The sequence below is a fragment of the Bos javanicus genome, chromosome 14 (assembly GCF_032452875.1).
Source record: "Bos javanicus breed banteng chromosome 14, ARS-OSU_banteng_1.0, whole genome shotgun sequence".
Classification (NCBI taxonomy): Eukaryota; Metazoa; Chordata; class Mammalia; order Artiodactyla; family Bovidae; genus Bos; species Bos javanicus.
This window is the reverse complement of record NC_083881.1, coordinates 73,346,873-73,359,130: the sequence shown is the minus strand read 5'-3', so window position 1 is coordinate 73,359,130 and position 12,258 is coordinate 73,346,873. Positions and strand designations below refer to the sequence as shown.

The window sequence follows — 12,258 nt, the reverse complement described above, 5'->3', positions numbered from 1 at the left end:
TGTCGTCCCCTTCTCCTCCTGCCTTCAATTTTTCCCAGCATCAGGGTCTTTTCTAATGAGACAGCTCTTCGCATCAGGTGGCCAAAGTACTGGAGTTTCAGCTTCAACATTTGTCTACATCTTTCATTAAATAATATCTTTTTTATTTGTTTGACTCTGATACCTGAGTTATACTTAACTACCCAATTTGACTTCCTAAGGACAGGATGTTAGCCCAAAAAAGCCTCATTGAAGCATTATTAGTAAGATGTGTATCCCAGTGTTACCTTAAAAAAAAAATCCACGAAACTGGAAGAACCAAAGTATCTACTCCTAGGAAAATGATTATGTGGGAACATTTCATGTAAAGATGGGCTCGATAAAGGACAGAAATGGTATGGACCTAGCAGAAGCAGAAGATACTAAGAACAGGTGGCAAGAATACACAGAAGAACTGTACAAAAAAGATCTTCAAGACCAAGATAATCATGATGGTGAGATCGCTCACCTAGAACCAGACATCCTGGAATGTGAAGTCAAGTAGGCCTTAGAAAGCATCACTAGAACAAAGCTAGTGGATAAAAAGCACTTCCTGTTGCAAGTAACTGAGACCCTAAGGGTAATTAATTATCAGTCCTAAATCTTAGACTAGGCCCTATTTCATGCATAAAAACCTGTGACTGTTTTTCTGGAATGCTATAAAAATGATTTCCACACAGTTTGAATCCTCTTCATTAGGAGTCACTCCTAGTACTATTTCAACTTTAAGACTTAAAAGTTAATGAGGTAACACTAAAATATCCTCGCTAGCATTTAATTTCCACTAAAAGTGATTGCATAAATCAAACACTGTTTTACAGTGTTGGGGAAACTTGCTTTTTTGGATGATCCCTTTGCAGCAATATTGACTATATGGAGTATTTTAGACATTTTTCTTCTGAGTAACACAACAATTCCAGAGTCTGTTTTTTTTCTCTGTTATTATGGATGATACCTTCTAGTTGAGTACTCTGTACCCAGAGTGATGAAGTTATTCAGTTCATTTGTCGCTCAGTTGTGTCCAATTCTTTGTGACCTGATAAACTGCAGCACGCCAGGCCTCCCTGTCCATCACCACTTCCCGGAGTTTACTGAAACTCACGTCCATCGAGTCGGTGATAATGTCCAGCCATCTCATCCTCTGTCATCCCCTTCTCCTCCTGCCCCCAATCCCTCCCAGCATCAGAGTCTTTTCCAATGAGTCAACTCTTCGCATGAGGTGGCCAAAGTACTGGAGTTTCAGCTTTAGCATCATTCCTTCCAAAGAAATCCCAGGGCTGATCTCCTTCAGAATGGACTGGTTGGATCTCCTTGCAGTCCTAGGGACTCTCAAGAGTCTTCTCCAACACCACAGTTCAAAAGCATCAATTCTTCGGTGCTCAGCTTTCTTCACAGTCCAACTCTCAAATCCATACATGACCACAGGAAAAACCATTGACTAGATGGACCTTTGTTGACAAATTAATGTCTCTGCTTTTCAATATGCTATCTAGGTTGGTCATGACTTTCCTTCCAAGGAGTAAGTGTCTTTTAATTTCATGGCTGCAATCACCATCTTCAGTGATTTTGGAGCCCCCCAAAATAAAGTCTGACACTGTTTCCACTGTTTCCCCATCTATTTTCCATGAAGTGATGGGACCAGATACCATGATCTTAGTTTTCTGAATGTTGAGCTTTAAGCCAACTTTTCACTCTCCTCTTTCACTTTCATCAAGAGGCTCTTTAGTTCCTCTTCACTTTCTGCCATAAGGGTGGTGTCATCTACATATCTGCATATCTAAGGTTATTGATATTTCTCCCGGCAATCTTGATTCCAGCTTGTGCTTGTTCCAGCCCAGAGTTTCTCATGATGTACTCTGCATAGAAGTTAAATAAGCAGGGTGACAATATACAGCCTTGACGAACTCCTTTTCCTATTTGGAACCAGTCTGTTGTTCCATGTCCAGTTCTAACTGTTGCTTCCTGACCTGCATACTGGTTTCTCAAGAGGCAGGTCAGGTGGTCTGGTATTCCCATCTCTTGAAGAATTTTCCACAGTTTATTGTGTTCCACACAGTCAAAGGCTTTGGCATAATCAATAGAGCAGAAATAGATGTTTTTCTGGAACTCTCTTGCTTTTTCGATGATCCAGCGGATGTTGGCAATTTGGTCTCTGGTTTGTCTGCCTTTTCTAAAACCAGCTTGAACATCTGGAAGTTCACAGTTCATGTATTGCTGAAGCCTGACTTGGAGAATTTTGAGCATTACTTTACTAGCATGGAAGATGAGTGTAATTGTGTGGTAGTTTGAGCATTCTTTGGCATTGCCTTTCTTTGGGATTGGAATGAAAACTGACAGTTTCCAGTCCTGTGACCACTGCTGAGTTTTCCAAATTTACTGGCATATTGAGTGCACCACTTTCACAGCATCATCTTTTAGGATTTGGAATAGCTCAACTGGAATTCCATCACCTCCACTAGCTTTGTTCGTAGTGATGCTTTCTAAGGCCCACTTGACTTCACATTCCAGGATGTCTGGCTCTAGGTGAGTGATCACACCATCCTGATTATCTGGGTCGTGAAGATCTTTTTGTACAGTTCTTCTGTGTATTCTTGCCACCTCTTCTTAATATCTTCTGCTTCTGTTAGGTCCATACCATTTCTGTCCTTTATCGAGCCCATCTTTGCATGAAATGTTCCCTTGGTATCTCTAATTTTCTTGAAGAGATCTCTAGTCTTTCCCATTCTGTTGTTTTCCTCTATTTCTTTGCATTGATCGCTGAGGAAGGCTTTTTTATCTCTCCTTGCTATGAAGTTATTAGATAAGTTCTAGTATCTCTTTTAATAGAGGTACCAGATTGAAAACTTCCATGCCTATTGAAGACAGTCTATTTGGTTTCAGTAATAAGTTTGATATAAATTCTTAAGAGACTTGTGTGGACAAAATTAAAAAAAAGTCCTGTTTGACTGTTCTCAATTTCTACTAAAGAATAAACTTCAATCTGAAGGACAGAGTCTAGCCGATGTATCTGGGTTTTCTTATTTGCTGATATAATAAAGACTTATATGACATGCATAATCAGATTTTGAGTAATACTATGGACCATGTTATGCCTCCACCCCTGAATTCATATGTTAAAGTACTAACCCCCCAGTATGATGGCATTTGGAGCTGGAGCCTTCAGGAGATAATTAGCTTTAGGTCACATCATGAAGTGCTGATTCTTTCTTTCTGTTATGTGAAGAAGAAAGTGAGATGGAGGCTCTTTGCAAGCCAGGAAGAGAGCCCTTATTAGGAACCAAGTTGGTTGGCTCCTTGATCTCAGACTTTCCAGTCATCCAGAACTGTGAGAAATAAATTCCTGTGGTTTAACCTAACCAGTCTGTGGTATTTTATTATAGTAGCATAAACTGACTAATAATACAGGTGACAATGTTTGGTGTGTTTCAGGAAAAAACTTATTCCGTGTTGGATCTGTTTCCTTAACCATTGCTCTTGTTCACTGAAAGGATACTGTTTATACATAATGGCCTGCCTCTAGGAACCCTGCCCCTCTGCCTGAATATTAAACCAAAGTGCCTTGTTCAGCACCCTGTCACCTCTGGATGGCTACAGGAAGAAAGAAATTAACACAACTTTAATACAAAGGAAAATGGAAGTATGCAGTTGTAAGGTCCTTATACTAAATGTGAAGTGGTATGTTATCATTTGAAGATAGACTTTAATAGTTAAAGATGTACACTATACACTCTGAGGGCTTCCCTGATGGCTCAGCAGAATCTGCCTGCAATGCAGGAGACCTGGGATCTATCCCTGGGCTGGGAAGATACCCTGGAGAAGGGAATGATAACCCACTCCAGTCATTGCCTGGAGAAGCCCATGGACAGAAAAGCCTGGCAGGCTACAGTCCATAGGGTCACAAAGAGTTGGACATGAATGAGTGACTTAACACACTTACATACTCTAAAGCAATCATCAATATAAGAGTATAGTTAATAAACCAACAAAGGAGTAAAATAAAATACTAAAAATGATCCAAAAGGTGGTAATAAAAAGAAAAAAATAAAAAACTGATAATTATAAAATAAATTACAATGATAGTTTTAAACCCAACCATATCAATAACCATGTTACATATAAATGGTCTATATACTCCAAATAAGGCAGAGATTGTCACACTGGATTACAAAAGCAAGACCCAACACTATGCTGCCTACAAGAAATCCACGTTAAATAGAAGGACATAACATATTTACACTTATTTCCCTTAGTACAAAAAAATGTTATTATTCCTAGAAATAGGACATCTGAAGCAGCAGTTATAGATTCACAATCATGCACTTCTTAGGAAGTGAATTTCTATTGGATAATCCCCTCTTTTGGTATCATCAGATCTTTTCAAGTTCTGCTATTTCCCTGGCTATAGTTTAATTTGCTTACCATTTATCAGTTGTTGGTCAGAAATGAGAAGGGGGTTTTTTTACTAATACTCAGTGAACTGTTATTGTATTTTTTCCCCCCCTTGCTTTTTACTCCATTCTTTCTTCCCTTTCTCCCTTCCTTTTTTTTTCAGTTCAGTCTCCTGTAAACAAAAACATCACAGACTGGGTGGCTTAAATAACAAACATTAATTTCTCACATTTCTGGAGATGCAGAAGCCCAAGATCAAGACACCAAGAGATTTTGTGTATAGTGAGGACCTTCTTCTTGGACTTGTAGATTTCTATTTTCTTGCTGTATCCTCACATGGCTGAGATAGTAAGCTCTAGTATCTTTCTCTTCTTATAAAGATACTAATCCAACTGTGATCTCCACCCTCATGACCTTGTATAAAACTAATTATTTCACAAAAGCCCCACCTTCTAATACCACCTCATTGGCTGTTAGGGTTTCATCATAAGAATATTAGGGAGATGCAAACATGTAGTTCAAACACCTTCTGTCCTGCCTCCCTCTCTTTGCTCCCTGCCCATGCCCTCCTTTTTCTTTGAAAATGCCTTGGATCCTTGTAAATATACACTTGAAAGTACAAGTGATTTTTTTCACTTCACTAGAACTGTCTCCTTTTGACCCCTCAGTTCAGTTCAATTCAGTCGCTCAGTCGTGTCTGACTCTTTGCGACCCCATGAACTGCAGCACTCCAGGCCTCCCTGTCCATCACCAACTCCCAGAGTTTACCCAAACTCATGTCCATTGAGTCGGTGATGCCATCTAACAGTCTTATCCTCCGTTGTCCCTTTCTACTCCTGCCCTCAATCTCTCCCAGCATCAGGGTCTTTTCAAATGAGTCAGCTCTTTGCATCAGGTGGCCAAAGGACTGAAATTTCAACGTCAACATCAGTCCTTCCAATGAACACTTAGGACTGATCTCCCTTAGGATGGACTGGTTGGATCTCCTTGCAGTCCAAGGGACTTTCAGTGTTTGGCTGAGCAAAGGCTTTCTGGTCTCTAAACTGAGGATAACCAACCAGTCAGTATCCAAACTAGTTCTTCCCAGTGTCTTTTACATTGGGGATAACCCACTTAGTGCCTGACTTGAATAAAATCTTCCCAGTCCTTCAAATGAGGATGTCACTCAGTATCTAAACTGAGCAACCCAGGTACCTCTTCTTGAAATCCAGGACTGATTTCCTTTAGGATGGGCTGGTTGGATCTCCTTGCAGTCAAGGGACTCTCAAGAGTCTTCTCCAACACGACAGTTCAAAAGCATCAATTCTTCGGCGCTCAGCTTTCTTTATAGTCCAACTCTCACATCTATACATGACCACTGGAAAAACCATAGCCTTGACTAGATGGACCTTTGTTGACAAAGTAATGTCTGCTTTTTTAAGATGCTGTCTAGGTTGGCCATAACTTTCCTTCCAAGGAGTAAGCACCTTTTAATTTCATGGGTGCAATCACCATCTGCAGTGATTTTGGAGCCCCCCAAAATAAGTCAGCCACTGTTTTACTGTTTCCCCATCTATTTGCCAAGAAGTGACGGGACCAGATGCCATGATCTTAGTTTTCTGAATGTTGAGTTTTAAGCCAACTTTTTCACTCTCCTCTTTCACTTTCATCAAGAGGCTCTTTAGTTCTTCACTTTCTGCCATAAGGGTGGTGTCATCTGCATATCTGAGGTTATTGATATTTGTCTGGCAATCTTGATTCCAGCTTATGCTTCCTCCAGCCAGTGTTTCTCAGGATATACTCTGCATATAAGTTATATAAGCAGGGTGACAATATACAGCCTTGACATACTCCTTTTCCCTTTTGGAACCAGTCTGTTGTTCCATGTCCAGTTCTAACTGTTGCTTCCTGACCTGCATATAGGTTTCTCAAGAGGCAGGTGAGGTGGTCTGGTATTCCCATCTCTTGAAGAATTTTCCACAGTTTATTGTGATCCACACAGTCAAAGGCTTTGGCATAGTCAATAAAGCAGAAATAGATGTTTTTCTGGAACTCTCTTGCTTTTTCGATGATCCAGCAGATGTTGGCAATTTGGTCTCTGGTTCCTCTGCCTTTTCTAAAACCAGCTTGAACATCAGGAAGTTCACGATTCACGTATTGCTGGCTTGGAGAATTTTGAGTATTACTTTACTAGCATGTGAGATGAGTGCAACTGTGTGGTAGTTTGAGCATTCTTTGGCATTGCCTTTCTTTGGGATTGGAATGAAAACTGACCTTTTCCAGTCCTGTGGCCACTGCTGAGTTTTCCAGATTTGCTGGCATATTGAGTGCAGCACTTTCACAGCATCATCTTTCAGGATTTGAAATAGCTCAACTGGAATTCCATCACCTCCACTAGCTTTTTTGTAGTGATACTTCCTAAGGCCCACCCGACTTCACATTCCAAGATGTCTGGCTCTAGGTGAGTGATCACACCATTATGATTATCTGGGTTGTGAAGATCTTTTTTGTATAGTTCTTCTGTGTATTCTTGCCACCTCTTCTTGTGCTTCTGTTAGGTGCTTAGCATTTCTGTCATTTATTAAGCCTATCTTTGCATGTAATGTTCCCTTGGCATCTCAAATATTCAGTTCAGTTCAGTTCAGTCACTCAGTCATGTCCGACTCTTTGCAACCCCATGAGTCGCAGTATGCCAGGCCTCCCTGTCCATCACCAACTCCCGGAGTTCACTCAGACTCACGTCCATCGAGTCAGTGATGCTATCCAGCCATCTCATCCTCTGTCATCCCCTTCTCCTCCTGCCCCCAATCCCTCCCAGCATCAGAGTCTTTTCCAATGAGTCAACTCTTCGCATGAGGTGGCCAAAGTACTGGAATTTCAGCTTTAGCATCATTCCTTCCAAAGAAATCCTAGGGCTGATCTCCTTCAGAATGGACTGGTTGGATCTCCTTGCAGTCCAAGGGACTCTCAAGAGTCTTCTCCAACACCACAGTTCAAAAGCATCAATTCTCGAATATTAGGGGGATGCAAACATGCATCGAAACACCTTCTGTCCTGCCTCCCTCTCTTTGCTCCCTGTCCATTCCCTCCTTTTTCTTTGAAAATGCCTTGGATCTTGTAAATATACATTTGAAAGTAGAAGTGATTTTTTCACTTCACTAGAACTATCTCCTTTTGACCCCTATTATAAGTCAAAATAAGTCACGGAATAATGGCAGAAGGAAAAACATGTTAAAGAAACATACTGAAAAGTGTTATTTAAATCAAAGAGAACAAAGTAAGTTACATGAGCAATCAGCACTGAAAGACTAGAATTTTGCTCATTCTGTTATACTGGTTGGCCTGTCATGAGTAAAACACGAAATGCACTGTTTCGGTCTGTAATGATGTATATGTGCAGCACATTAAAATGTCTCAGTATTTCTAAAACTGTACCACCAAAAATCAGAGCTTTTTAGGGATAGCACTAAAGGAATTAGTCCTGAACAGTTGCGCATGTGACAGGAATTAGGATAAAGACTGAAGAGTGGACATTTTAAATGGTAGATATTGGCTCAGTAATTAGGAATAATGTTCTAACAATTAGATTGTCTGAAAATCAGAATTAGTTATTTTTCTGATGTGGGAGAGACCTCCTTGGAGCCCACTCCTGGCTGAGGTCCTGTTAGGTCCTGGAAGTTCCCTCTGCCAGCATCTGATTAACCCCGGGGGAAGTGACTGTTTCACCAACCTCAGGGTTTGCTCCCTGATATAGAAAAACAAAACTGTTACTATTGTTGCCCTTGGGAGGGAACAGTAAGCAGCAGGTCATTTGAAAGTCTGTGTGAAATGAAAATATCTCCCTCCATATTAGTAAATAAGAAATGTCACAGCCATCAGCGATTTCTGGCCTCCAAATGCGAATGAGAGCTCCCCAAACTGTGATCCAGCACATGTTGCCCCTCCACCACTGGTTGCTGAAGAGCTGGGGGAATGCAAGAAGGTAGGAGAACAGCTTTGGCCTCAGATAGCTGAGGTGCAAAAGAAAGGAATGAATTCAGTGAGCCTAGAGGCTTGCATCGGAGAAGGCAATGGCAACCCACTCTAGTACTCTTGCCTGGAAAATCCCGTGGATGGAGAAGCCTGGTGGGCTGCAGTCCATGGGGTTGCTAAGAGTCGGGCACGACTGAGCGACTTCACTTTCACTTTTCACTTTCATGCATTGGAGAAGGAATGGCAACCCACTCCAGTGTTCTTGCCTGGAGAATCCCAGGGACGAGGAAGCCTGGTGGACTGCCGTCTATGGGGTCACACAGAGTCAGACGTGACTGAAGCGACTTAGCAGCAGCAGCAGCAAAGAGGCAAAGCAAGTTATGTGAATAATATCTACACTCAAATAATTTACAGTCTCATGAGCTAAACTGGATAAAATCACACACAATAAATTTCAAACAAGAAAATCAATAGACAGTGAAAATGACTACAGTTGTACACCTATGAATAACCTAAAGGTTATCTAGATCTTTGGTATATAGGAAGAAGGGAATTGTAGGGAAGCCAGGGAAATTTTCATTAAAAAGTTACATACTGAGTAAGTGTTCAGACAGGGAAAAAACTAGGAACATGGAACTAGGGAAATCTGTATAAAACCAGAGAGTCGGTGTGCAGCAGATAGTATACAAATCTGCTAGAATACAAGCAGGATGGGCAGTGTTTTTTCTCAGTGGGAATGCAACTCTTCATTCTGAGCTCCTGTAACATTTGTTGTCTGACTTGATTGTTAATTTATTCTATTGTGCCTTTTGCATTAAATAATCCTTAGAAAATAGACAATATCTTCCTCTCCCCCATGCTTCTATTGCATTTCACACGATCTAGCAAAATGTGATTGATCGGTAAATACTTGCTAATTTAAATAGAGTCGATAAGTAGCTGGTAGAGGAAGGCTAGAGAGTAGAGAAAGGATCACATGTTTACGCTAATGTGTTTGAGTGTAATATTAAAAATTGCTGGAAGTTCAAACATGTCAGAGATAACGATCAAAATATTCTAGGAAGGAGGATTTTTTCGTTGTTTTACATGGGGATAATGAGTTCATCTTTTTATTTGTAAAGCTGTTGCCTGAACATTTGGGAAAGAGATGTCCCATATAGATGATATGTAGTACTGAATTTTAAGCTAATTTTAGCCATTGAAATTTTTGAATAAATATGTTTAGCTTTGAATTTTATGGGCTAGGTAAAGTGCTCTGAGTGTCCAATGGGTGTGCATAAATTTCTTCACAAAAGCTTTTTTTGAGTTTCTGATTATAATCAATCCTACACTTGATAGCATGCTTTAGAGTGAGATTTTGGCATGTTTTAAATAATGTCTAAGCACATGGAGTTGGAAGAAAACCTGGAGTTTAAAAAATATTTTTAGGAAAGATCTACTCTAACTTTAGGAGGTCTTTTTTTTTTTTTTTAATTGAGAGAACTATTTTATCAAACTAATTATTTTCCCTCCTGGTCTTAGAATGAAAATGAAAGTGTTAGTTATTTAGTCATGTCCGACTTTATGCAGTCCCACAGATTGTCTCCTCTACTGATGGAGTTCTTCAGGCAAGAATATTGGAGTGGGTTGCCATTTCCTTCTCCAGAGGATCTTCCCGACCCAGGGATCGAACCCAGGTCTCCTGAATTGCAGGCAGGTTCTTGACTGTCTGAGCCACCAGGGAAGCCTTCCTGGTCTTTGGATATTTTAGAGCAATTATTGGCACTAATATGCTTAGATGTTTCTATATAGATTAATCTTCAATTCCAAAAATTCTGTTCATATGAATTCTTCATTACTGGCATTTAACACAAAGTTTTTTTTAACATGATTGAAATTGCACAAATCATAGGTGTTGACTGTTTATTTCAGTATTTAAGCTTTCAATTACTTTTTTCATTTCTTAACTTGGATTTGAATTTTTAACCTAAATATATTTTGAGAAAAGAATCGTTAGTATTAATTTTGATTATAAAAGTAGTAATACTCAGTTTATATATAGCTTCTGAATTTCTTTGTTTATGTAATGGGTGAAGTATATAAAACAAAGTTAGATTGCTGTTTGTGAAGAAAAAGCAACATAACATCTCTATTAAAGGTGAATTTACTTATCTGATGAATCTACCTCTCACACTAAAAGAATAGGGCTAAAATACTATGAGTCTGTGGTGAGACTCTAAATCTAATGAAATGTTCATAAATGTAACATATGTAAACAACTGGAAAAATACAAAGAAAATTCTATTCTGTACCTATGAATAAACTGTACATATATTGCTATATATTTAGGATTCATTGCATTTAAAAAGAAAAGTATTTTTGCACAGATAGAAAGCCAGTGATGTCATTTGTGGAAGACTGAGAGAGAAAGTAATGCTCAAAATTCTTCAAGCCGGGCTTCAGCAATACGTGAACCATGAACTTCCAGATGTTCAAGCTGGTTTTAGAAAAGGCAGAGGAGGAACCAGAGATCAAATTGCTAACATCCGCTGGATCATCGAAAAAGCAAGAGAGTTCCAGAAAAAAACATCTATTTCTGCTTTATTGACTATGCCAAAGCCTTTGACAGTGTGGACCACAACAAACTGTGGAAAATTCTGAAAGAGATGGGAATACCAGACCACCTGACCTGCCTCTTGAGAAACCAGTATGCAGGTCAGGAAGCAACAGTTAGAACTGGACATGGAACAACAGACTGGTTCCAAATAGGAAAAGGAGTTCGTCAAGGCTGTATATTGTCACCCTGCTTATTTAACTTCTATGCAGAGTACATCATGAGAAACACTGGGCTGGAAGAAGCACAAGCTGGAATCAAGATTGCCGGGAGAAATATCAATAACCTTAGATATGCAGATATGTAGATGACACCACCCTTATGGCAGAAAGTGAAGAGGAACTAAAGAGCCTCTTGATGAAAGTGAGCTGAAAGCTCAACATTCAGAAAACAAAGATCATGGCATCCAGTCCCATCACTTCATGACAAATAGAGGGAAACAGTGACAGACTTTATTTTTTGGGTGCTCCAAATTGCTGCAGATGGTGATTGCAGCCATGAAATTAAAAGATGCTTACTCCTTGGAAGGAAAGTTATGACCAACCTAGAGAGCATATTCAAAAGCAGAGACATTACTTTGCCCACAAAGGTCCATCTAGTCAAGGCTATGGTTTTTCCAGTGGTCATGTATGGATGTGAGAGTTGGACTGTGAAGAAAGCTGAGCACCGAAGAATTGATGCTTTTGAATTGTCGTGTTGGGGAAGACTTTTGAAAGTCCCCTGGACTGCAAGGAGATCCAACCAGTCCATTCTAAAGGAGATCGGTCCTGGGTGTTCATTGGAAGGACTGATGCTAAAGCTGAAACTCCAGTACTTCGGCTACCTCATGCGAAGAGTTGACTCATTGGAAAAGACTCTGATGATGGGAGGGATTGGGGGCAGGAGTAGAAGGGGGCAACAGAGGATGAGATGGCTGGATGGCATCACTGACTCGATGGACGTGAGTCTGGGTGAACTCCGGGAGTTGGTGATGGACAGGGAGGCCTGGCGTGCTGCGATTCATGGGGTCTCAACGAGTCGGACATGACTGAGCGACTGAACTGAACTGAACTGAGAGAATAGCTCTTCACCTTAACTTAAAAACAATGGGAAAAATTACAGCCAGAGACACTGGAAGTATCCAAGGTATCCAAGTAGCAATATTTTGTTATTTTAAAGACTTCCAGACAGATCTCTACTCTGGTCAAATAGGCATTGAAAGGGCTGCAGCAAACTATGTACATGCTATTCTTGTTGGCTTCACATTTTTTGTTAATGTATTAGCTCTTTGGTTTAATTCGAATGGCACAGTCTTCATAAATGCAGGC

At 40.2% G+C, this 12,258-nt stretch overlaps 1 protein-coding gene across 1 annotated transcript in view; it reads left to right on the top strand.

Moving 5' to 3' along the window:
* The window catches only part of SLC26A7 (solute carrier family 26 member 7), a 180,511-nt gene that overhangs the window by 13,836 nt on the left and 154,417 nt on the right, over positions 1-12,258 (top strand). The gene's annotated exons all lie outside the window — the stretch shown is intronic.